This window comes from Falco biarmicus, chromosome 9 (genome assembly GCF_023638135.1).
Source record: "Falco biarmicus isolate bFalBia1 chromosome 9, bFalBia1.pri, whole genome shotgun sequence".
NCBI lineage: Eukaryota > Metazoa > Chordata > Aves > Falconiformes > Falconidae > Falco > Falco biarmicus.
The window spans coordinates 35,151,380-35,176,980 of NC_079296.1; the positions used below are offsets into that span (position 1 = coordinate 35,151,380).

At 40.2% G+C, this 25,601-nt stretch overlaps 1 long non-coding RNA gene across 5 annotated transcripts in view; it reads right to left on the bottom strand.

Annotated features, from left to right (window-relative positions):
- LOC130155634 (uncharacterized) overlaps positions 1-25,601 on the bottom strand; it is a 345,033-nt gene that overhangs the window by 279,412 nt on the left and 40,020 nt on the right. For all 5 annotated transcript variants that reach the window (XR_008824132.1, XR_008824129.1, XR_008824130.1 and 2 more), the window contains exon 2: positions 10,663-10,809. This is a non-coding gene — a long non-coding RNA (uncharacterized LOC130155634). The remainder of the gene's footprint in view (positions 1-10,662; positions 10,810-25,601) is intronic.

A 25,601-nucleotide genomic window follows, 5' to 3' on the forward strand; every position in this document is an offset into this window, starting at 1 on the left:
TACTGAGAATTACAGATTATTCCAGGACATTGTTATTCTTTCTTTAGACTAAAACTTAATGCTTTTCATAGAAATTTAGGTCAGCACACAATCACAGACATAAGCCTCCTGAACACACATTGAGTGACAGTTTAAAGCACTACTAAACCAAACAGCCTAAGAAATACAGCAGGTAGAGATGTCATCAAAAGTCGCAGTATACTGTCTCTCTTGTAGATTCGCTGTTGGATGTGCAGTGCCATTAATCTTTGGTAGTCTGCAAGAAAAACATAGTTAACAGACCTACTCAAAGTAACACAACGCACTCCAGGCACTTCACTACTTAAACGGGGTTTGGGGCCTTTCATTAGTTGTAGTCCAACTACAACAAAATCCTATGAAGTGGGTGGACTGACAGTGCTTTTGTAAGAATCTCCAAGGAACATCACCTGGCAGACTTTCATTTCCCCAGGACACATGCACTAGACTAAGCACCACTGAATTCTCACAATTACAGGCTCACAGACAGATGTGTCTGGTAGCAGCCAGCTGGGATCATTTAAATCAACTTTAACACGTAACACTGCATTGCAAAGTAGGAAAGCACAGCACCGTTCTCACAGCTTCTTGCTTTTGCCAACCTGTCACCCACAGAAAGGTGCTCACAAAGCCTATCAGTCACAGCTCAATTTCAAACCCTTCGTGATCAGCTAGCATTAAATAAGCCAAATCAATGGCTTGATTGCAGATTTGCCAAACAGAACTGCAATATGCATGCATTAGAATGATTAGACAATTTGCAACTTCATTACCTCCTATAAAGATACATGAGATATTGCCCTAAAAGTGGCATGCCTATTTTAAACAGTATTGAAACATACAGCTGTCCTTTTTCCCCCACAGAAGACTACATGATTAACAGCTGACATACTAAGACAAAGCCTGTCGTGCCTGGCCCCTAACAAAAGCCTTGACCGTGCTATCATTAACCAACTTCAAAATAAAAATTCAGAGAAATTTTGAAAATACTTTAAAAAGCACTGTCAAATCTAGTTTTATTACTGCTTCACTATTTGTACCTTCTAGAAACAGTAGACAGGCAATTAGTATTTGACACATCATCATTTTGAGGTGAAGGCAAGCAGCCCTAGCGCTGGCAGCATCAGCAGTGAACACTGCAGCACGGTGCACAGGGTTTTTTCCCCAAACCAGGAAACCTCAAGGGGAGCCAAGAGAGCTGCCATGAGCTTATGTGACAGCAACTGATAGGACCTGGGTGGGATCAGGAGCAACATCACACAAGGACCCCCCCACCCATAAAACAATCCCTTAGGGCAGGGCCAGGAGCAGCAGCACCCAAGGTAGTCCACACCTATAAAAGAAATCCACAGGGAACACTAGCAACCAGGAGCACCAAGAATGGGACATGGCATAGCAAGATGTGTGCTTCAGCACTGCCAGCTTGTCTAGGGAGCAAAGGTATTGACCCATCAGAAAGCCATGCATCTCTCAGCTCTGCACCCACCACAACTGAGGCAGTTGCCTCCTTGAAAGAGTCCTGACAGGCAGACAGGACATGATATGGAGGATTCCCTATCCTCTCTCCACCTGGCACAGCGACTTAAGGAACAGGGGGCAATTGCAACAAGCTCCTGCCTGTCACATCTCTTCTGTGACTACCCCACCTTCTCACGTGCCCTTGCATGATAGATATGAGGCTCTGCAAGTAGAACTATATAATAATGACAGCAATGGTTCATCTAGCACGGAGGTGTCACTGAGTTGAAGTCAGCCTATGCCCTGCATCAAAAACTCTTCCATATAGAAAAAGCATGGATCATTATCACAGGACACTTCCTTTTAGAAGGAACAGAAGGCCCAATATACAGACCGGACCCACTTCGACAAGTCTCCTGCCTCCCTGGAGACCAGGCTAAAGGTGGGAAGGGAAAGCTTCCTACCCCAGCACACCCTCAGATTATTATAGATTATTGATTTTTCAAATAGGCAGCAATGAAAATGAAACAGGTCATCCAACAACAATCAAAGGAGACCACAGGGCCTTGGGACAACTGGTTAAGGGATCAGGAGAACAAACAGTGTCCTCCTCTATGCTTACAGTCACAAAAAAGCCATGAGGGAAAAAACAGGAAAAACCAGCAGATCAATACATGCTCCCAAGCCTGGAGTCACCAGTAGAATTTGGGGGTTTTTGATCACGGGTCAGTTTACATGACACAGGCCTGCTGGCAATGGACACTGAGCACAACTCTCAAAAGGGGAAAAGGATCCTTGCACAGGAGTTAGCAGGGCTCACTGAAAAAGCTTTAAACTAGATTTGAAGGGGGAAAGGAATAAAACCAGGCTTGCTAGAGATAAGCCTGGGGCAGCACGCCAGTGTTTGAGGGACAGTGTGCTAACAAGGTCCTTCCATCTGCTGTGTCTGTGAAGGCAGGAGAAGGAGATCCATGGGGCAGTAAACACTTAAGGGTTATTGATGTGTGAGAAGCCACAGAAGCACCTGAAAATGGTCCCATAGGAATCAGGACTTCTCCCCACAAAAAGGTGGCAGGTTCAGTAGCCCAACTGAAGTGCGTCTATACCAATGCATGCAGCATGGGCAATAAACAGGAGGAGCTGGAAGCCATGTGCAGCAGGAAAACTGTGACATAGCTGCCATAATGGAAACATGGTGGGATGACTTGCACAGCTGGAGTGCTGCGACAGATGGCTGTAAGTCTTCAGAAGGAATAGGCAAGGAAGGAGAGGGGGTGGGGCAGCCCTGTATGCTAGGGAGTGTTTGGATTGTCTAGAGCTTAATGATGGTAGGGATAGGGTTGAGCGTTTATGGGTAAGAATTGGGGGAGGGCCAGCAAGGTGAATATCCTGGTGGGAGTCTGTTACAGACCACCCAGCCAAGCTGAAAAGGCAGATAAAAATATTTTACAAGCAGCTGGGAGAAGTCTCACAATCGCTAGCTCTGGTTCTCGTGAGGGAATTCAACGTCCCAGATGTCTGCTGGACATACAATACAGCAGAGAGGAAACAGCCTAGGAGGTTCCTGGAGCGTGTGGAAGATAACTTCCTGACACAGCTGGGCAGTGAGCCGGCCAGGGAAGGCACACACTGGACCTGCTGTTTGTGGACAGAGAAGGACTGGTGGCTGATGGGGTTGGAGGACATCTTGGGCATAGCAATCGTGAAATGATAGTTTTCAGGTATCAGAGGAGTAAAGAAAGGAAGTCAGCAGAACCGCTACCTTGGGCTTCTGGAGGGCAGACGGCCTGTTCAGGAGACTAGTTGACAGAGCTCCTGGGGAGGCAGTCTTGAAGGGCCAAGGAGTCCAGGAAGGCTGGACATTCTTCAAGAAAAAAAAATGTAAAGGCACAGGAGCAGGCTGTCCCCATGTGCTGAAAGACCAGCCAGAGGGAAAGACAACTAGCTTGGCTAAACAGAGACCTTTGGCTGAAACTCAGGGGAAGAAAATAATTTTAAAATAAAAGTATACGGCCTTTGAAAAAAGGGGAAGGCAACTCAGGAGGACCACAAGGATATCATGACATTAAGCAGGGAGAAAATTAGAAGGGGCAAAGCCCAATGAAACTTAATCTGGCTACTGCCATGAAAGACAATACAAAAATGTTACTGTAAATTCATTAGCAAAAAGAAAAGGGCTAAGGAGAATCTCCGTCCTTTATGGGCTGCAGGGGGAAACAAAGGATGGAGAAAAGGCCTTAATGCCTTCACTTAAATGCCTTCCTCAGCTCAGCCTCTAATAGTCAGACCAGTTATTCTCCGAGTACACCAGCCCTCTGAGCTGGAAGATGGGGAACAGAACAAAGCCCCCTTTGAAGGGGAAATGGCCAGTGACCTGCTACACTGCTTAGACACACAAAAGTCTATGGGGGCCAGATGGGATCCACCCAAGGCTATTGAGGGAGCTGGTGGAAGTGATCGCTGGGACATATTCAGTCATTTACCAGCAGTCTTGGCTCACCAGAGAGGTCCCAGAAGACAGGCGGTTAGCAGATCTGATGCCTGTCTACAAGAAGGGCAGGAAGGAGCATTTGGGGAACTACAAGCCTGTCAGCCTGACCTCGGTGCCAGGGAAGGTTATGGAGCAGATCATCCTGAGCACCATCACACAGCACGTGCAGGACAACCAGGGGATCAGGCTCAGCCAGCATGGATTTGTGAAAGGCAGGTCCTGCTTGACGAGGCTAATCTCCTCCTATGACAAGACAACCTGCCTAGCGGATGAGGGAAAGGCTGTGGATGTTGTCTACCTGGACCTTATTAAAGCCTTTGACTCAGTCTCTCACAGCATTCTCCTGGAGAAACTGGCTGCTCATGGCTTGGATTTGTGTACTCTACACTGGGAAAAAAAAAAGTGGTGGTGAATGGAGTTACACACAGCTGGTGGCTAGTCACAAGTAGCGTTCCCCAGGGCTCAGTACTGGGGCCAGTTCTATTTAATGTCTTTATCAATGATCTGGACAAAGGGATTGAGTGCACCCTCACTAAGTTTGCAGATGGCACCCAAGTTGGGGGCCATGGGTGCAGTGTTGACCTGCTGGAGGGCAGGCAGGCTCTGCAGAAGGATTTGGACAGGCTGGACCCATGGGCCCAGGCCAGTTGTATGAGGTTCAACCAGGCTCAGTGCCGGGGGGTCCTGCCCGTGGGTCACAGCAACCCCACACAGCCCCACAGGCTGGGGCAGAGCGGCTGGGAAGCTGCCTGGCGGGGAAGGCCCTGGGGGTGCTGGCTGACGGCCGGCTGGGCATGGGCCAGCAGTGTGCCCAGGTGGCCAAGGAGGCCAAGAGCATCCTGGCTTGTGTCCAAAACAGCGTGGCCAGCAGGACCAGGGCAGTGACTGTCCCCCTGTCCCCGGCACTGGTGAGGCCGCACCTCGAATCCTGTGTTCGGTTTTGGGCCCCTCACTGCGGGAGGGACGTAGGGGTGCTGGAGCGTGTCCAGGGAAGGGCAACGGAGCTGGGGAAGGGGCTGGAGCACAAGTCTGATGAGGAGCAGCTGAGGGACCTGGGGCTGTTTAGCCTGGAGAGGAGGGGGCTCAGGGGGGACCTTGTTGCTCTCTACAACTGCCTGAAAGGAAAACAGCAGCACAAATGCTAAATTTATGAATGGAGTGACAAATCAGGTGTATCAAAGTCTTCTTGATCACAAGTGACCAAAGATACACATAGAAGGAGATAGGCATCACAAGAAACAGATTATTAGGAATCCTGTCTTCAGCTAATAGCTGAGTGACTACCTCGAAGCAAACTACGTAGCAAAAGACCAGTATTTTCAGCTAAAGCACTGACATTTTTTGAAACTGAAAGCACCTTTTGCAGATGGAAAATTATTATTCTTACTCACCACTTGCAAGGTGAAAATTAGCAGTTACATACAACTCTAACCACTGCATGTTGTTTAGAAGAAACTTCTGCCTTTTGCTTTATGCAGAATCCATGTCAGAATTTAAATAAACTTGAATCAGTCAACAGCCTGAACAGCAATCTGCATTTTACTAAACCACTGTGCTTATTTTTTTAATTACCGTTCTTCTGTGTGTCCTCCTTTAAACTCCTTCCACACATCATATAATAAGCAGTCAACAATATAGCAGACCTCCCTTGCCTGCTACATGTCACCTTGAAACTCCTGTGTAGTTGTATGCTCCAGAAGCAACTAAAATTAAAGCTTGAGCACTTAAATGTAAAAATTCGGATGTTAATCTAGTTTAAATAATTTAATGGCAAGGAAAAAAACCGAGCACTTTCCCACATAAAAAAAACAGTTTGCAAATACCATGGACATGGCAGGCAAACAGCGAACTACCTCCCTATATAGCCTCATCTACTCAGTACCTACACATATGCCAAAATTTAAGAATACGAAGGATATCAAGGGCAGAGAACATCCTATACTTAAATACCTACATATGTGTTACTGAAGAGTACTTTGTTGTTGTGTAAAAGCAGCAAATCTACTCAGTTTCCAGGAAAAACTGTATTGTCTGAGTTGTACTCCTGCAATTCATTTATACCTACCTCCAAACAAAAGATGGTAATTTCGCTTGTTGCCATTAGGTATCATTATACTCCTATACTTTATGATTTTATTCATTACTGTTAATGAACTGATTTCAGATATCAGTAACTACAGTGTCTTCAAATTTTTAACAAAAGGCTTCCACAATGAGCCAATAATTCAAGCTAATAAATCCTGACCAAAATCCCCCTCTCAGACTTAAATTAACAATTAAGTATCATTAGGAAGATTTAAATCAGAAGCCTTATGAAATCTATTCTAGTATTTACAAGCAAGAACATTGGCTAGAGTATATACAGATACATACAGCTTACATACTCCGGAGAGGCTCTGACAATTTGCCCTAGTAGCTGATGCTGTACTATACTGCCATAGGCTGCCAAAGCTGGCTAAAAAGAACCTGGTGACTACCATGTAAAACAAACCAATCTTACATACCTGTGTAATCACATGCAATTAGGTTAATGAAATCAGACTTAAGAAACTGCTAGATGCATATTGGCAATAAATATGTCTGTGCTATTACTCATTTGCAATGGATTTCCTAGAAAAAGGTCACATTTGTAGCATCACAGTTGTGTTACAACAGTTGTTTTCAAAACTGCAATAAAATAAAGCAGTAAGCTGAACCCTAATACTTTGCCTTGTTTGAAAAAAAGAAGAAAGCAGTTAATACTATTGATCCTTTTAATCTGTTTAACAGCTTACAACTTCAAGAACAGTAAGTGCATAGTAAGGTTCTGTGATTGCCAACTGCACTTAATTCAGCACAGAACTGTCAGGTTAGACACACATGCAGAACTTCAGTATATTGAAAAAGTAAATGCTAGTTAAGATAGATAAGGTCAAGCTCACACTACATGATACACTGACATCTACTGCTCTTACTTTCCCACTTTGCTGTACTGCTTTAGGTGGCACAAAAAGTTGTTTCACTTGTGTCTTCTAAAAATTCAGACCCACAAGTTTTGTCTGCAATACCTGTAAACTAAGTCCAAGAACGTATTAAAAACAGTCACTGAAACCACAAAGATGTTAAGATTATTTGGTTCCACAGTGTGAAATAGGCTTCTTAAAATGTATCCACATTACTTAAAAACATTGGAAGAAATAGACAGTTGCTGCTGTAGACGAGGAAGCAAACAAGAAACAAAGTAGCCCAATAAAAATAAGCAAATACTTGCAGTATGGCCTTAAATAGACAAGACAGCTGTGTCTGGCACCAGCTTGAAGATCTGCAGAACTAGAAGGAAAACTACCATTACCCAAGGCACAGCTGCACCTTGTATATTGTGTAACTGCTCTGGCGAATAACCATTAGAGAAACACCTATGTAGAAATGAATTGCCTCTTAATGAAGCTAAGTTCAGACACACTGATGAATAAGATGCCTAGTTACAGTTGATCAAAGCACAAATTTTGCATATTATGATGGTACAATACTAATACCATAAAACAAGGAACACTGGGAACTGGCTACAGGCAAGTATTACAGACTGACATGAAATCTAAGCACATAAACTGCTGTGGAGAGCTGAGGATTCTCTTTCAAGCCCAGGGATTAAAAAAATAGTTTGAAGACTACTTAAATCAAATACTAATTCAATAAAATTATACCTGTGCGTAATGTAATGGTCTGTGGGGAAAAAAAAATACCAAAAAAAACCCTCAAACCACCACAAAAAAACCCCCAGCAGAACACAGAAGATCTAATAATTCTCTTGTGCCATGTTATGAACAAAGAAAGCTTTTAGAAAATTTTTGGAGAGTTGTGTTGGTTTAGAGTGTTTTGGTTTTTTTCCCTTCTTGTGGAATACGAGTTGTCTATGAACATTTTAATTATTTGTTAACAGTATTCGCTGGAAGGAACGTCTCTAAATCAACCTACACTATGGCCAATGCCAAACTAGATAACTTGTCCCCTTCTTCTAGAGAAGTCCCTTTCCCTTGCCTCTGTCAGAACTTATCAGTTTTGGAATGGGAGAATCTTTTGGTTTATGTCTTCTGCCATAGGGATAGAGAGTGAAGCATCCAACACGAATTTTCTTATCTTAGTGTATGAAAGTATTGAAAACATTGCAACTACCACACCTTTGAACGGTTAAAAGTGTCTGCTTCTAAACATATCCTTTGCACCTCGTACGTAAGGCTTGCCTTTGTTGTAAAATACATTAGTAATGGTCTTGCAATTCCGTTTCAGATTATTTTCAGTAAAACAAAATAGACATTCATGTGCTTTAAATATTTATAAGGGAATAGATTTGTTTTAATTAAATAAAATCAACCAATGACCATGTATAATAAATTTACTGATGATAAACATTTCAGTTTGCCATAGGTCAAACTATATATATAGGAAAAATTCTGAAACATTTTTCAGAGGTATATACAGGCACTTAAGTTAGGTGTTATTAGTGCTGATCTCTCAATTTAAAAAACAAACAAAAAAAAACAAACAAAAAACCCCACACACACCAAAAAAACCAAAACACACACACAAAAAACCCACCCCAAAAGAATAAAACCAATATTTTTTCAAGAATCCTAGTGCTTTTACTAGTTCCACACATGGAAAGTACATGGAAAGCAGTAAAAAACCCTGCTTTTTTAATGGCCATTCCTACAAGCAAGTACAGTCAAAGACAAGTTAGATAACACATACTTTATATCACGCAGAGAAATCTTGAAAGACTTCTCTCTTTAACAAGTGGTAGTCAATAGCTTATTAAAGAAACAGATCCATCTAGTGGTAACACAAGTATTTATGCTAATGCCTGTGTCAAGCACAAGCAAGGAGAATTGGGAGCTAAATGAAGTGACTACATTACGCCACCAAAAAGAGCACTGGTAAGCAAAGTTTCACTTTAAGTCAACTACAGAGAACTTTTCCTCTAGTGAAGGTGCTGAGCAAGCCTTTTCAGATAATTTGGTTTACAAAATATTAGCACTTACAAACTCTAGAAAAGACGGAGCCTCACTACTTAAACTTGTCAGTCAGTATCAATGTCAGATTATTACAGAAAAAATAATCAAATGCATGAGGCAAAGGAACTGCTGAAATACTCTTCAGAAACTAATTTGAGTTCAAAATACCCTATTTTTTTTTTCCTCTATTATGACGACTGAGTACAGCTATGCCTAAACAATCTTCAGTTTTGATCAACAGCATGCTTTGTTCATTTGGTCTAGTGTTGTTGCATATGACAATTCTGAGTAGTATTGGTCACAGTGGATCAGAGAACAAAACCTAATGTGCCAAAACCTAAAACTCATGCAATTTTAGGCTTGTCAGAGCATTCCTTGTAAAAAATGCTAGAAAAGCTAATAAGGGCTCATTGAATATTGAATTGAAAATGACAGCAAAATTAGCATCACTGGTCACGATTTCATGGTAAATAGATTTTGTCAAAATAAATCATTATGCAGTTTTTCAGTGGAAATGTCAGACTTGGTTAGTTGTCACCTCAGGTCACCTTGATTAAATAACAAAAGTACTGCAACAACATAAAAAGTGGATTAAAAACTGCAACGGACCTTAACATGCAGCTATAAAGGAAGTCAGATGCACAAGTTCTTCCAGGGAACTGATTTCCCACCTTGCACTAATTCCTCCTCTGTCCCCAACTTTGCTAAGGTAGTGGAGAAAACACAAAATTATATCACTGATGATGTTTACAGGTAACACACACACAAAAAATAAGTACAGAAAACCACTGAGTAGCAAAGTGAATATTTAGCTTACTGCTACTGCTGGGCCCAAGTGCACATGGTATATTCTGTGAAATGACCAGTTGAGCAGAGATCTCCCTGCTTCTTAGGTGCCTTAAAAGCCAGAACACACCACAAACCAAAAAATCAAAGGACAGTTCAAAAGGAAATAATGGCTCTGGCCTCATGTGGAGTGGCAGCCAGTTCCCAAATTTAACTTCATCCTGAAACCCCTACAGATTCGGAACCAGAGGGCAAATAAGCACGGGGAAGAAACAGGGACAAAGGTGTGCAAGTGAGACAGCTAAGAGAGCAGGCAGCAGTGGCTTCAATACAGGGGAACAGCTAGAGGCAAGTCCTTGCTACAAATGTTGGTTGGTCCCAGGGAGAAAAAAAAATACAAAGAGAGTAGAACAGCAGCAGATCCATGTCTCCACACATAACCCTTTCTTCCCCAGATCTCCACCATGCTTCATAGGTCTACTCCACAGGCAACACAGAATTCACATTTTCTGCCTCACAGAGAAAACAAGAATTTGTGGGTTGTATCTCAAACAGCAAGATCTTTCAAGGACAATTTCAGAGAAATCCTTGCAGTAGGGTAAAAGGACTCCTCCACATTTATAATTTCTGTTATAATCTATTTTTTATTTATAATATATAAAATATATATTTCTATTATATATTTTATATATTATATAAAATATAAGTTTTCCCCGTGTCCTCAGACTCCTGTTGGCCTTAGGTCTGTACAGTCTTGTAATGCAAAAGAATAACCCCCTTGGTACCCTAGAGTCTCTTTAAGAAGTTCGTTTTCACTCAAAACATCCCTCTTCTATTAGGCATTATAAAAAATTTAATTATCACTTTGCTGTTATTTACTGATCTGTTAATGATCTAGAAAATGGCCAAAACACTTACCTGGTGATGTCAACATTCTCAGCAGCAGAAGCTGCATTCCAGATGCACAGCATTCACACTGTTGTCTGCTGCAACCTTTAGCACCTTGATTTTGAGCCCAGACAATACTTCAGACAGCTCAGAACGATGTGCAGTTGGTTCTGCTACCTGACAGAGCAGAAAGCCTTTTAAAGTAAGGGCTGCACAGTAACCAAGATGTTAACGACTAAATATAGATGCATTTATTTAAATGCAGTAAGGACACAGGTGTCTGTGCTGGTTGCAGGAATGGCTTTCAGCTCTCTCCTCTCCAATTCTCCCAAGAGAGTAGAATTTTCTTTGCTCCAAGGTACCACTTAATGCTCATGCATTCAGTAATTTCTTTTGATTTGGTAAATGAACATGCCCAATAAGTGTAAGATCTATGATTTGAAGTCACAGATAGAAAATTGGTAGCCAGTTCAAGAACTCTACACTCTTTGTATTTTTGGATAATGTGACATTACAAATTTAGTAACTGGAGTAACAGAGAGGGGGCTGCAGCCTCAGTCACTTGGGAATTTTCTTTAAAAGATTAAGCTTCTCCTACAGACCTTCTCCCCAGGCAAAGGCAGCAGTAAGGAAGTCAGTCCCACCCCCGGAGTACTCCCCTTTGGTCCCTGGGACTTTCCCAAAAGGACATAAAAAGCCTATAGGCAAGTCATTTGAGAGCAATAATGAAAACGCTCCCATAAAAAGCTATCCAGCAAATGATTTTTCTGCTATAGAAATATTTCGGGGCAGTCCCAGAGATAAATTAAGTACTCAAATGATGCCCAAAGGAAAATAACAATGTAACTGACCAATTGAAGGTAGAACAAGGGTAGCCATCCCACTGCTCAGCAAAGACTGATACACAGCTTTCACTGGTGAAATCAATTGACAAAACTAGTATTTCTACTCTTTTTCTTTCAACCTGGTGCAAGGCACCAACACTGGAGCAGAGCCATGTTACTTATTCATACACAGCTAATGCTCGCTATGCAAAACAAGAACTAGAATCCCAATGCCATACCAATTCTCAAGTAATTTGAGACTGAACTTAAACTTACTCAACAGCATCCGTGTTGTCAAATCTGGATTAGACTATTTCATTTTTATTAGGTGTTATTCCCACTTTAATTTTTATGCATATTTTATAACAACCCACATGGATAGGTGGCTGGTATACTTATATGTAAATATCTCCTTTTCAGTTAAAAAGAATGCAACAACTACAGAGAGGTGGACTGGACCATTTCGCAAACAAGTAAGTGTTCAACAATCAAATTGGAAATTATCAAGGACTAAACTTACATCAGTTTAGATTATAAGGCTACTAAAATTTCTGTGAAGAGACAACTTTCTGAGAAAAATTGCATTTATTTCCCATACTTCAAGTGATGTGACCCCTGGTAGGACCGGCTGTAGCAGGAAAGAAAAATGACAAAAAAGGGAATATAGTGGGGGACAACAGAAGTGACATGAATACATGATGATAACACAAACTTTAACATACTGATGATCATGCATGTTAGAGCTAAATGAACTACGGATTTAACATGCCTGTACATGGCGCTCCACTGGGAATTTGGTGTAGTTTTGTCAGTAAGCGGACGGGTCTGATTAAATCAAATCAAAAGCTGAAGTATTTAAAATGACAATAAAGGGAAAAACAGCCTTATAATTCAGTGCAAGAACAACAGCGCTGAAGAAGAAGAGCAACAGAGAGCTGCAAATTGATTGACATAAGCTAGTGAAAACCACTTCTGGGTCACTCACCTCCTGCTTTAGGGGTTTCGAGGCATGCTTGCTGTCTGGCTAACTATTCATGTACATGGCATCCAAGTGCCTCTGATGCTAACTATGCAATGCCGGCTTAACTGCCTAGATGCATAGGTTTTGAAAATTCAGGAAAGCAGCACCAAGAGCATGATAAAGGCTATCTTTTGGCATAGCTACTATTCACATGAAAAATCAGAAGAACAGTAACAAGCTGTGGCAAGCACAAATTCACCCAGCACTTTAACCATGGAATGGGGTTTTCAGGCACCATCTGACCTTCACACCAGCCACAGCTCAAGCGCAGCACAACATGTAACAGAACATGTTAGCAGCTGAGCTGCCAAGCTACAGCTGCTCCTCACAGGTGAGAAAACAGAAGGCTTTTGAAGCTGAGAAACTAAGTTGCTACTGTACAGATTTTATATATGTATACAAAAATGCAGAGGTAACACACAGTTATTGATTTCCACACATACAGTAAGTGCACTGTAGGCACTGGGAAGAGCTGCTTTCAGTTGTTCCTTCTATTTTACTTTTGCCTATACAGCAACTGCTGCTGTGCTTACACATTCAATAATTATATTTTGATTCATGTTGATGTGCATGGCAGGTTACTTCTTAAGAGGTGAGAACTCTAGTCACAAGGGTGACAGCATAGCAGGTGGCAAGTTTTTGGGTTTGTCTTTCTTTTTGGGATGGTGGTGGTTTGGGTTGTTGGTGGTTTGGGTTGTTGGTTGTTGTTTTTGTGGGTTTTTTACAACATACTGATCAATTGTTATAAAGCAGCATCTGATTTATATTAACTTCAATACTGTATTTGATATTTTGACAAGCTCTGCAAGCAGACTCAACAAGCAGAAATCAGGCTACGTGCTTTTTCTTCAGATGGGCAGAGGATCACTTATGCTTTGTGATTAGGTACAGAATTATGATGAAGAGATGGTACTGACATGCAGAGAAATGTTTATTTCCTTGGGTATTGAGCTGATAACCATATTTAATATGAAATCTGGAGACCTAAACCTGGTGCAGCAAGGTATAGATGCATCTGTAATGAATTTTGCTGTGAAAGCAAATTGTGTCCTTTAAGAAACAGACCATGAATAAGTACAGCATCTTCCTGATTTTGCCCTTAGGCTTGTTGTCTGCTCAAGCACCTGCCCCTCTGTGGGACTCTTACAAACCCTGCCACCTAGAAGCATTAGCTGACAAGACTGCAGGACAAAGAAGCCTTTATTAAAGCACACATCCCATCACTTACCCTGGTGCATCACAAGCTCTGCATGGTATGTTATATCAGTACTTATATACTGCCATTTGATCTCTGAAAGAATGATTAAATGGGATGGTATTTAATCATCATCCAAAGGACTTAATGATGCTCAGTAGAAAAGCTAAACTGAAAAGGTGTTGGGAAACACTGATGGAAAAAAATATGTTGTGATCTAAGTCTCTTATTTCTTTGAATCCTACCTAACTTTGCCTAAGCACAAAACAGGATTTCACTTCTTCAGAGAGAGTCAGAGACACACAGAACCTCAAAAAACATTACTTTATGATTATTAATTGTTAATAGATTTACATACAGCTTCTCCAGAGAGCACACACAAGAACAGTGCAAGCAGAGTCTGTAAGACTAGGGATGACTACTGACCAAGATTTCTGTGTATTCCTCCCAGAGGAAAAAAGCTGCTTCCCTTCCCCCCACCCCTTTCTTTTTCTTTCACATCTTGCTAGCCAGTAGTTGAAAAAATACTGTATAAGCTCATATTTCATTTTGCTTCTGATCTCCTGGTGACAGACAGAACCACATCTAAGTTCAGCTAACTCCCAAGGTTGGGCAGCCTCTTTAGGTGAGAATTACTTTCTTTCCAGTTCTCCTCCAGGCTTAGACATTTGCATTGCAATGGGATCAAGCTTTACCTTAATAAAGGAAGATGTCATTCTAAGGAAAGCTGTAATAGTAATCCACTGCATCAAGAAGAAAGGTATAACTGGCACGCTGTCACCTTCTATTGACAAACCAGTGCATCAACAAAGCTGTTCTTAACTCCTGCCACTACAGTTCTCCTAATCCACTCGACTGTTTTGCCCAGCCGTTTAAGTTAAAGGAGCTGCAAGAAAGAGGCAATAGTCATGGCAGACTAGCCTCTGTTAATGGCAGTAGTGGGGAAAAAAACTGTAAATCTCACAAATAGTAATTTTACATCTCCCATCAGGATCACATCCCAGTTTTAGAAGCTTCTATGCACCTTTGTTGAGCCAACTTGCTCAGCTCTATGCACATCCAGATACACAGTGAGTCAACTGAATCCATGTTCTCTTCCTAGAGTTCCTTTCCCTTCTTTTCTTGGCTAAACGTAGGATAATTCTGCAATATAAAGAGTGGGTCACAAGGACAATAGAGAACAAAAAATACCACAGCACAATTTTTTGTTTGTTGAGGTTTTTTTGTTTATTTTGTTAAGAAAAAAATGAAACAACAACTTTAAAACCCTTCAGGGACAAAAATAAAAAAAACAATAAAAAAAACAAACAACTGCTCATTCAGTAAAAATAAAACCCCAAAACCCACCGCTAAAAGTATATCCCATTTTGCAGTTCTTCCAAGACATAATGCAGATCACCCTGCAATCTTCCAAAAAAAAATCGTAGCCAAATGCCACAAGTACAAGCAAGGAAGCAGAGAACCCAAAGGCACAAATAACAGATTTTAGATTCATCTTCAGTCTTCTCTTCCAGTTCCTCTCCCCAGAACACTGAGACTTTTCCAAAAGAGAGTCTGAGAGCAGAACATTCTACCTCCATCCCAAACACACAAAAAATTACTCCAAAAGTGAATGCACCTCACAAGAGGGAGCCAACTCTTTCACCTCTTTGAGTGCTCACAAGGATGATTGCAGTCCTGGAGAAGGACAGGCAGGGAGGGACTTGGGCTTCTGAAGGCACAGAAAACACAACAATGATACCTCCCAAAAAGAGGCTATCACCAAGCCAACTCTTTACATTTCCTCCACAAGAACTCCAGTTGAAAACATTTAGAAGGAAGGTCTGCAAGTTTCTACTCAAAACACAGATAAAGAAAGGATTACAAAATATCAACAAGCGCCAACATCCTGTCAGGGATTATTTATTTATCACCTTGGACTCAACTGAGAGCATCTGTCAATCTCTGAGCAGCCTTCATCCATCATTATGGGAAGATCACGTCTCTACAGCAGAAAGTTAGAACTATGTGTACTTGCTCTGTCATCACTTCAGAGTTCCAGCTGCCTATCATTCAAAAATTTAAATGCCAAAGAGAGAAGTTGGCAGCCATAATGCCGTATCAAGTCTTAAAACATGATGTTAAATCAGGACTATGAATTGCACACAAAATTTAGGGTGGAATTTCCATCTATCCCTAAAGGTCATTTTAATCTGCTGGACAGACTGCAAATATTACCTACCAGCTTAGAACAGGAATTATTACCTCTTATTTTCTATAATTTTTGCAGAATAACACCACAGAAAAAAGATGGGATATGTCATTTCATCTCCATTTAAACATCAGAAGAAAAAAATACCAAAACCAAAACACTAATATCACATCTGCTGATCAAAGAAGTGGGGTTCAAAACTTCAGCTCTTCTCTTAGGAAAAAAAAACAACAAACCAACAAAAACCCCCAAGAATCACCACACAAAACCCAGCAAACCATCCAGGTTCTGACTTCCCCCAAAAAGGACATAAGCTTGTACTCCATCCTGCCTACTCTAAGATAATATGAAACTCTTAATTCTGAAAAGGTCCAGGGTGTGTGGGGGTGGGATGTAATTCTTCACTCTGTATGAAAGATAAACACTTCTCTTGGGGCAGTAATAAGTCTAGTGCTCTGGTAGCTGACCCTGAGGTCCAGAATGGACAATGACATTTATTTTTATTCCCTGTGGACAAGAACAGAGACAACAAAAAAAGACAAATTAAGAGGCCTGATCAACAACAAACTCCTGAAAACTAAGTGCAAAAGAAAACACAGTCAAGACAAAAGATCCAGTTCTGTCATTTCAGCAGAAAAATCCCAGAGAAAGCACCAGGATTCTCCCTCAAATAACAAGGCTCTACCAGATGCAGAGTCTTGAAATACCCAAATCCAGAACCAAACACAGCAATTTAGGAGTGCATAGGTATTTTCTCGTTTTGTATTTAATTATCTGTTGAATTACACTTGAGACAGGTCCTGTACAAAGACTAACCTCAATCAACGAAACAGAGCTACAGTCGGGTAACTGTACTGCTTCTTCCTAACAAAAGCTAGCAGAGGAGAATGAAATCCTCATCATGGAAGACATAGCCTAAATATAAAACCCAAAGAAGTTAAAGAACTCAAAGTTCAAGAGGGGAGGCCACAATTACACTTGGAAAAGGATGAGTCCAAGATGAAAGTTAAATGAGGAGAGAAAATAAAAATAAAGATATAAACACCACACAAACCTGGAAAAGGATCTGTGATGTAGTTTGGTACATAGCCCTATTTATTGAGGTCCAGCTCTACAAGAAAAGCTCATTCGTTAATTCTGTGCCTTAATTTCTAGAGAGTTAGTTGTTTAGGCACAAAAAAATTGTCTGAGACACACACGTTCAATTAAATTGCTTATTAAAACCAATCAAAGGTTTTGGGAATTTCTTTTTGTTGGTTTTCTTTTTCATTTGGGAAGGTGGCTGGGAAAAATTGTGTAGGCTCTGCTTTTGCCAGTGTCCTTCGCTAAGAGTCCCTGTGAACAAAGATACCATTACTCAAATGTTATTAATTAACAGAAGAAACCCAGGCCATTGCCACAAAACATAAATGAAATACACGGGAAGGGGTGGGTGTGTGTGTGAAATGCAGGAGACACCAGATCATATAAAAAAGCTAGAGCTGGCAATGCTCCTTTACTACACACATTTGTTTGTCCTGATTACAAGCAGTTTCAATCTTTCTTGAACTACTGCTATTTGTCTAATTTATCCCAGAAGTAAATGGAAGAAATAATGAATATCAAATGCTCACACTTTTAAGAAGCCAAATGATCTTTTTAAAAAAAAAAAAATAACAAATGAACAACAAGAGAAGAGAATGACATTTTTAAGGAGAGTATAAACACAATACAGTCATTTTCATATGGCTGTCCATAGCAATTACATGGAAGAAAAATGGTACTTAAAAGAACTAACAGAATGTAGAGTATTTCATTTCCCTCCCCCTCCATTTCCTTCCTATAATAGTAAAATAAAACAAAAAGTCTTGTGCTTCATTATTGTTCTTTGTCTTCAGATTGAGAGAGACTATTTTTGGCAACACAAAACATATGATCAAAAGCAGCATACAACAGAAGCCACACTAACAGGGATGAAGAAAGCCTTTTTCTTATTTTCCTGTCTTCTTTGATATTGCAGTTTCGTTCGTTTGCTTGCTTAATTTTTTTAAGATTAAAACCACATGCATTTAGGGCAGTTCAATGTTGTGTAGTACAACGAATTAATGGAATATTGTATTAAATAAGAAAAAAAGACATAAGCCTTCTGCAAGAAAAACAACTGTCATTTAGAAAGAACAGAAAGTCAGGGTCTTTTACATTCTACTGACACTTATCAGTCTTTCAAGATGTGAAAGGTTTTATTAACCAATAAATGTTTACAAATAAAAAACTTTTAGCAGAGGAGCATAAAGTATCTCTTGAGCTAGTTCACAGAACTATGACTACAGGCAAAAAGCTACATTCAACTGAGGAATGCAGTAATTTGATTATTCACTTGACAACCCCCTAATGGTATTATGTCCAAGTTTTCTCAGACAATTTTTCAAAATAATAAAATGTTACAGCTTTTAACTTAAACAGTCACTGCCAAGTTTAGAACATGAATTCCAAAATCCCCACTAGAAAAATGGGGTTACATTTGGTCTTTCTGCCAGTACTTAATTGCAAATCTTGGAATCCCGTTTCAATTCCACATATCTCCAATTCCTTCCTTGTGAGCTTCCATCAGGCAATACCTGACAAAATAAGATTGTCTACACAGATATCAACGGGGGGAAAAAATGTTTTTCAAGAGGAGGCAAAGTACACAGATCAGTGAAATGGCACCGAGTTCAAGAGAAGGATATTTTGTCAGTTCAGAGACATTTCAGACCTAATTGTTTTGAAAAACTTAGTTACAAATGACTACAGATAAGCAGGAAATGTTCCACCAATAGCTATATTTTCAAGATGGAAAATGCTTAAAACTTTTTAGATTCCATATCGGTCAAATATAAAGTACATTTCAAATCCTAGTTAAAGATTTATTTTCTGCCATTGAAGTTACACATATGCCATGAAATAGACTTTGTAATTATGTGAAACTTACACAGTAAAAAGTTTTGAAGTGCCAAATTAAAAAAAAGGTCATATTTGGAGAAATGATAGGAAAGGCCAGAATGAAGCTCATTAAGTGGAAATCTGGATGAGAGCCACTGGTTTGGAAGGTAAAGAACTAATAGCATAAAAATGCAAGTACAAGCCAACCCACATTTGTTAAGCCAAGTGAGAAGAAAAACAAATGAGTTACCACCTGTACTATTTATATTCTGGTCTTCCTGCAGGTGACAGACCAAACAAAAATGCTTAAAAGGAGAAATTTAATCCAAGAGAGGTTTCATGGATATTTATGGGCAGATTTTATCCAAAGACCGTGGAGCAGGAAGGCTTTCACAGGGGATGAAAACCAGTACTTTAAACTACCCAGAGGCATCCTGCCTTTACAGCAATGGGCATTATTTCAAAGATGCATACTGGCTGTGAAGGGTCTCAAAAGAACCCCTGGTTTATTTTCTTTAAGCCATGTGTAGCTCTAATGTAATTGATATATTATCAGTTAAAATACCCAAGATCAAAGTGCAAGTTATTTACAATGGATGCCTTAGAAAAGCCCATTCTTTAGCCCAGTCTCCAAATGTCTCAAAGGACCAGATTCTTGCTGATCAAGTACACATTTGAAAACACAGAAAAACACACATCATTTGTGACAGCAAAAGAGAACAACAAAGCAGAACAGGAGAGTTCCTCAGATCTTCAATTCACCCCCAATCCATGAAGGTACATATGCTCTTTCTCCAGTTCAACAAAGGGATTGTATTGTATTTCTCATATCTTTTTGGGGTTCCAACATAAACAGCCTGATGAAAGATACAGCAGTAGGAACACTCACATTATTTAGAATTTATAGTGTTTGAATTCGGTGATAAAATGAGCAACAGATTGCTTGTTCCCTCAGGAAGCCAATTTCTTCACTCCAACCATCAACATCTTTCAAATTCTCAGCTTTGATAAGATCAATGGTTGCAGCTAAATTAATAGAAGGCTGATTTTTAGTCTGAAGTCCCTTAAATACTCTCAAATCTTTATAAATAAGCATACTTTATGTCTTTGGAAATTTCAAACTATCGGTGTGGAATAATCCGCATCTCAATATCTGCAAGTCAGAAGTATCCTTGATATGTTGTTATCTACAACCATTCAACAAAAATAAAGTTCAAAGGTTCACTATTTCAAGACAACTCACTATGTATGTTCAACAATGCCTAGACTGAAAAATATTTTCTAAATTACAACACAGATTTAGGGATCCTAGAAAATGCTAGCAAAAAAAAGGCATACTTAAATCAAAATAAAAAAGTGAAACATGGCAACAGAACTAGTAGGAAAGACATGGTCATGTTTAGTTAAGTTTGTAGACACAGAGAACTTTACACCATCATTATAAAGGTGTTCAGTTCTCTGCTATTAAATTTCCCTCAAATTTCAGTGACAGTATAGGGCACTGAGTTAATCGTTGATTACATCTTAACAGTAAATCCTTATAAGACTCCTGGACAACTTTCCCTCATTTGGGACATATCATGACATCCTCAAGTATACTGACAGCACACACAGCATATGTGATCTTTTCAGCTGCTGAACAGCAATGACAAGTGATTAGTGCATTTTAATTTGCTTAGAACCACTCTCTACCCCTGAGGGCCCCTAAATAAATCTACTGGAACCTTAACACAGGCACTAATATGAAAAGACTCTGATTATCACAAGTCCTAAACTCTGACCTCAGCTTCACAGCAGACTTCATACCTGAGGTGATGTGAGTTACTAGTGGTTACTGAAGTTCTAACAATTACTTTGTGCTTCATGTCAAGTGGCACAGCCCTAAACACACCTTCCTCAGTACCAAATTATGATGTTTATAATCTTCCTAATATAATAGCATAGTTGACCATTTCATTAGATCAATCAGTATCAATAAGAATTTTTCCATTTCCTGTACAAAATATTATTGGAAATTTCCACTCAAAACTGACAACGAATCTCAGTTCCAATCACCTATTATTTAACATAACTTATCCGAGAGGTATATTGAGAAATTAAAAATTTCATCAAATTCTCAATGCAGCCTCTTACACCAATAGAGCTGAAAACACTTTATAAGAGAAACATGTATCATTTGCCCAACTTCAGGAGAGCACAGAGCAGGGAAAAGCTCTGTATCTACCAAAGTGGCAGAACAGGGTTTCTCAGCTCCCGTTCAAACTACTAAAGAAGGAAAATTTTTCACTTGATGGTGAAAAAGGAATCTGAGCTTCAGCTGTTCGGGGCACTATTTATAAAAAGTAATCAATTTTTATCAGTGGTGGACATTCTTGTGAGTTACAAAGGCCATTTGCTTAATTCAAATTAGTAGTAGTATCTTGGTAGGATGTGTTAAAAGTCCCCCCAGTCAAGCTCTCAGTGTAGGAATAATCAGCAGACTTCTCATCTGCTCCCAGAAGCCGGAAGGAGAGTATCATCTGGTAACATGGTGAATAAGCAACATAGCTAAGCAAGAAGGTCTTGTGTCACAGAACTAAGGAAGATCAGTAGTATTGGCCTGAACCCAGACACCAGGCTGGGAAGAAACAACTCTGTATCAGTTTGACTAAACTTGTATCTATGAGCATAAGATACAAATCAGCAAGAACACAATCAACCTGTTTTTCTGAACCAAAGCCTCTGTCCGATGATGCCAGCACCCTGCACTGGTAGCATAACCAAAACCACCCACCAACAACCAACTTGTTTTTCTGGAATTCAGATCTACAAAAGATCAGAAGTAATCTCAATTTATGTATCTTTAAGCTGCTTGGGCCTGCCACCAAGTGCTAATTATTCACAGTGCCTTCACACTCCCAAGCTTGTAAAGAGAGAAAAAAATGTAAAAAAAAGTGTACACATGGAAAAAGAACAAATTGGTGCGAGGCAAACCCCCTCTGAGCTCACTAGAATGCCACAAAGGTATGATGGAAGAAAACATTTCTCAGAGCCTGTAAACATGATTATTTCACAAATAAACAAACCATTGTCAATGCCACTGAAAATCCAGACTTTTGGAAGGGGTGTTGATCAGCATTCTTCTACAGCGGGCAGCCAGTGAACTTCTGTACCTGAAGATGACCTGGGAGTTTTGTGAAGGTGATTTCTAAAGGCCAGCTCAGAAACTGCCCAAGTCCAAAGAATGATGTGGTCACATAGGAGACAGCTTGATTAATCTAGCTCAATTCTGCCACAGATCTTGGCATCAAACAAGACACCTCAGTGTCTTGTCATGTCATGTTCTACAACTCCTTTTCCTGCCAGCACATTGTCAAGGAAAATACTATGATCAGATCACCTTAAATTTATGTCCTTTACTGACTAACAGTGGCTAAGAAACAACTTGAGAATAGTTGATCTGCCAAGATATTTCAAAGCCCTGAAAAACATTTTGTTGAATAATTGTTAACATATTACTCCACAGGCACGCAGTGTTCTGACCAGGGGTTAAATTTTGTTAGAGCCTCTGTATCTGTACCCACCTGTTTTGCTACTGCAGTTGATTGTGGCAACAGTGATCCTTCAGATAAATGCAGAAGCAGGTGGACCAGTATAAACCCTTAACAGACAGACTTGTTGAGTCCAGAAGATTGAGACCATTTAGCAGCAGCATGGATCTATGGTTTGACTTCCCAAGACAGAAATTAACCTCAACATTCTCATGTAAATGAATGCATTCCAACAAAATCCTTCAGAAGAATACAGCAGAAATGTATTTTGTAAAAATAAAGTGATTTCTGCAAAGTTGAAGTATCCTTAATGTTTTAACAAAGCACACAAAGCAGAACCTGAAAGGGAATGAGGAACAGATAATACAAATCACCTTTATATTGTTCAGGCCCAGGCCACAGAGGAAGTCCTCCCAGACTTTTATCAGTCTTCCTGGAAGATTGATAAGGAGAGACAGTAGAAATAGATCAATTCCTTCCCTGAAACTATTGGCTATTTTGGGTCGTTCATATTTTCTGATATTAAATACATGCTGATCATCTCAATTGTGCTTAAACTTTGAAAATTATTCTGCTTTAAAGCTAGAGAACAGGACTCATAGGTTCTCACTGTGTCCAGTTGGAAAAAGTTGCATCTGAAACCTGAAGCAGGGCAACGTCCTCAGCTGTAACTGCTATCACACTAGAAGCACTAGTTATCAAATGCCAAGCAGACTTCCTTGTGTTTGTGAGCCCCTGATGTCTAGAAGCCACATTTTCAGCAAGAAGGCTTATTTGGAAGCCTGAATTTAGATGTTGTAAAGTTACTAAATTTACCTTCAGTAATGAAGGCTAATTTGCCCTTTCTTTTGGGGAAAGCTCTCTTTAAATTTAGATTTAAAAGCTCAATGCAAATAATTGTTCTTTGTTAAGAAGTTCCAGTAACTGCCAATTCTCTTTTGCCTGCAGATGCAGAAAAAGTCTTCCAATCAGTCTTCTTTCTCAACTTCCTCATCTTTTGATATGCCCTTTTGCTGACTATCTTTGACAGTCCTTCATGGCATTGACAGCTGATAACCACAGGGCTCATTGAAGCCCTCAGTGCATTCGGTAGAAATCATCTGCTGGTTTTGAGGAGGATGCCAAAAAAAAAAAAAAAAAGGCAAGCATTGAGACAGCAAATTAGCTAGCTTTGAAATTCTTTCATTGCTTCATAGCACAACATGTCCAGGAACTTGTGCACATCATCAGAATCTCTAGTGTGTTAATGGCTGTTCCCAGCAAGTCCTGTCTCTGCCCCAGATGCAACAGAAACAAGGAGGAGGACAATGGATGGTCCCTGGCAAAGGGTGATATTTTGTATTCAGCTGGCAAAGAAACATCCCAAAGTAGCTTAAAGCTTTTACAATAGGAACAGCAGAGGAAAAAAAACAACAAAAAAAAAAAAACCCAACACAACAACAAAAAAATACCCACAACATAAAGGTAGTATTCTCAACTGGGGTTTGGAATTGGGATACAGATGATGGCCTATTGGTCTAACACAGTTATCCCCATGCTGCCAAATTAAATCAAGGTTACATGCACACAGAAAGGGCAGATATCCAATTCAAATGTAAATTTTTTTAGAGGGGACAATTAAAGGAGTGTTTGCTTAAGGTTCTCAAGTGCTATAAACTCTGCCCTCTACTTCTCAGCCCAACAAATCCTGGCTGAGTAAGGTACTAAAAACTGTCTTAGGCAGAGCCACAAAGAAAATTAAGTCTGCTTTCCCAGAGGCACCGTCCTGGTGCCTATTTGGCCTCACGCATGTTTGGCTAAAGCTACAGCTTGTGAAAACCAGAAGTGCCCCAAATACCAGAATAATTACTGTCAGTTGCAGAAGAAAAAAGGAGAAGATTGGTATAATAGATGGACTGGCAAATGCTGGACAGATCCAGAGATATTTTATGTCCTACAGGGCTCCGATATAAGCAAGCTAGCACGGCTGATCAGATAAACTGTCTGACATGCCCTGAAATAGAGTCAGCTTAACACACACTCTGCACAACACACATTCACTGTTGGGAAATTACTGTGGTGGGGAATTAGAGAAAAATGGGACCTAAATGAAGCATAGTATTAAAGTAAGCTTTTTTAGGGTAGAACACAGCTATTGCTTTCAGAGCAGTTGGCATGCACAGAATCCACTTTACCATGGCTCCCTAAGCAACACATTCCACCATCTCAGCCCATGCTGATAGGAGCAACAGGAGGTGGAGTGGAGTGGAGACAGGGCGGCCAGGCTCTGTTGTGCTCCCTGCAGGAATGGGAATCTGATAGTACCACATAGCTGATAAGCTGCATAGTAGTTGTCAAATTAAAAATCTATGAGATGTCTGCTGCTGAGTCAAACATTGCGGCAACATTACTTTCCTCAAGTTAAATAATCTCACTGTAACACAAACCTGCCTTCAAGGTACTACTACACTTCACTGGGCACATGATACAAATCAGTAACAAAAATACGTATGACTAGAGTCACTCAAGCTCTACCTAAATGTACAATTAAATTAACCGGTCTTGGACTGAAATAAGTCCAAAGGGTGGTGGGGCGTGGGTGTGTGTCTCTGTGCGTGTGTGTGTGTGTGTGTGTGTACATGTGTGCGTGCAGTTCACTACACTCCCGAATTACCAAATTCTGTTTTAGTGTTTAACTATGTTTTGCGCACAAAGTTAGGTCAGGCTGACCCACTCTCTAAAGTTGATATGAATGAAGGGACTTCTAATCAAGGGAGTCAGCCTTGGGAAGGATGAGAAACAAAGAACAGATAGTGAAGAGAAAAAAGCCTTCAAACTATCAAAGCTCTGGATGTAAGAGACCAGGTGAACACGTGTTGCAATTCACTGACATCAACAGAAATTTAGTTGAAAATAGGATGAAGATAACTGTGGTACTGGGAGATCACAACCTTTGACTCAAAGAGCCCCTCCAAAAAAGGGCTAAACCCCACTTGAGGGGCATATAATTTGTAAAGAATCTGAGTAGTGCTCTCTGAGGATCCATACTAATTTAAATTAGAAGGAAGAAATTTGTAACAAATTCTCTGTATGATAATGAATATGCAATGTACTATGAAGTATAAAAGGTGAGCAAATGAGGGGAGAAGTTAGGCAAGACTCCATCATAACTTCTGGGATCAGTCAACAGGCTGAACCTGCCTTCTCTCCCACTGGGATGTCTACCAGGTAAGAACTTTATGACTAACTCATGCTAGCTATTATTAGGTGCATTGTTTTAAGCTTGTTTTGCAGTCAATATATTATCACCAGTAATCTTTGAACTTTA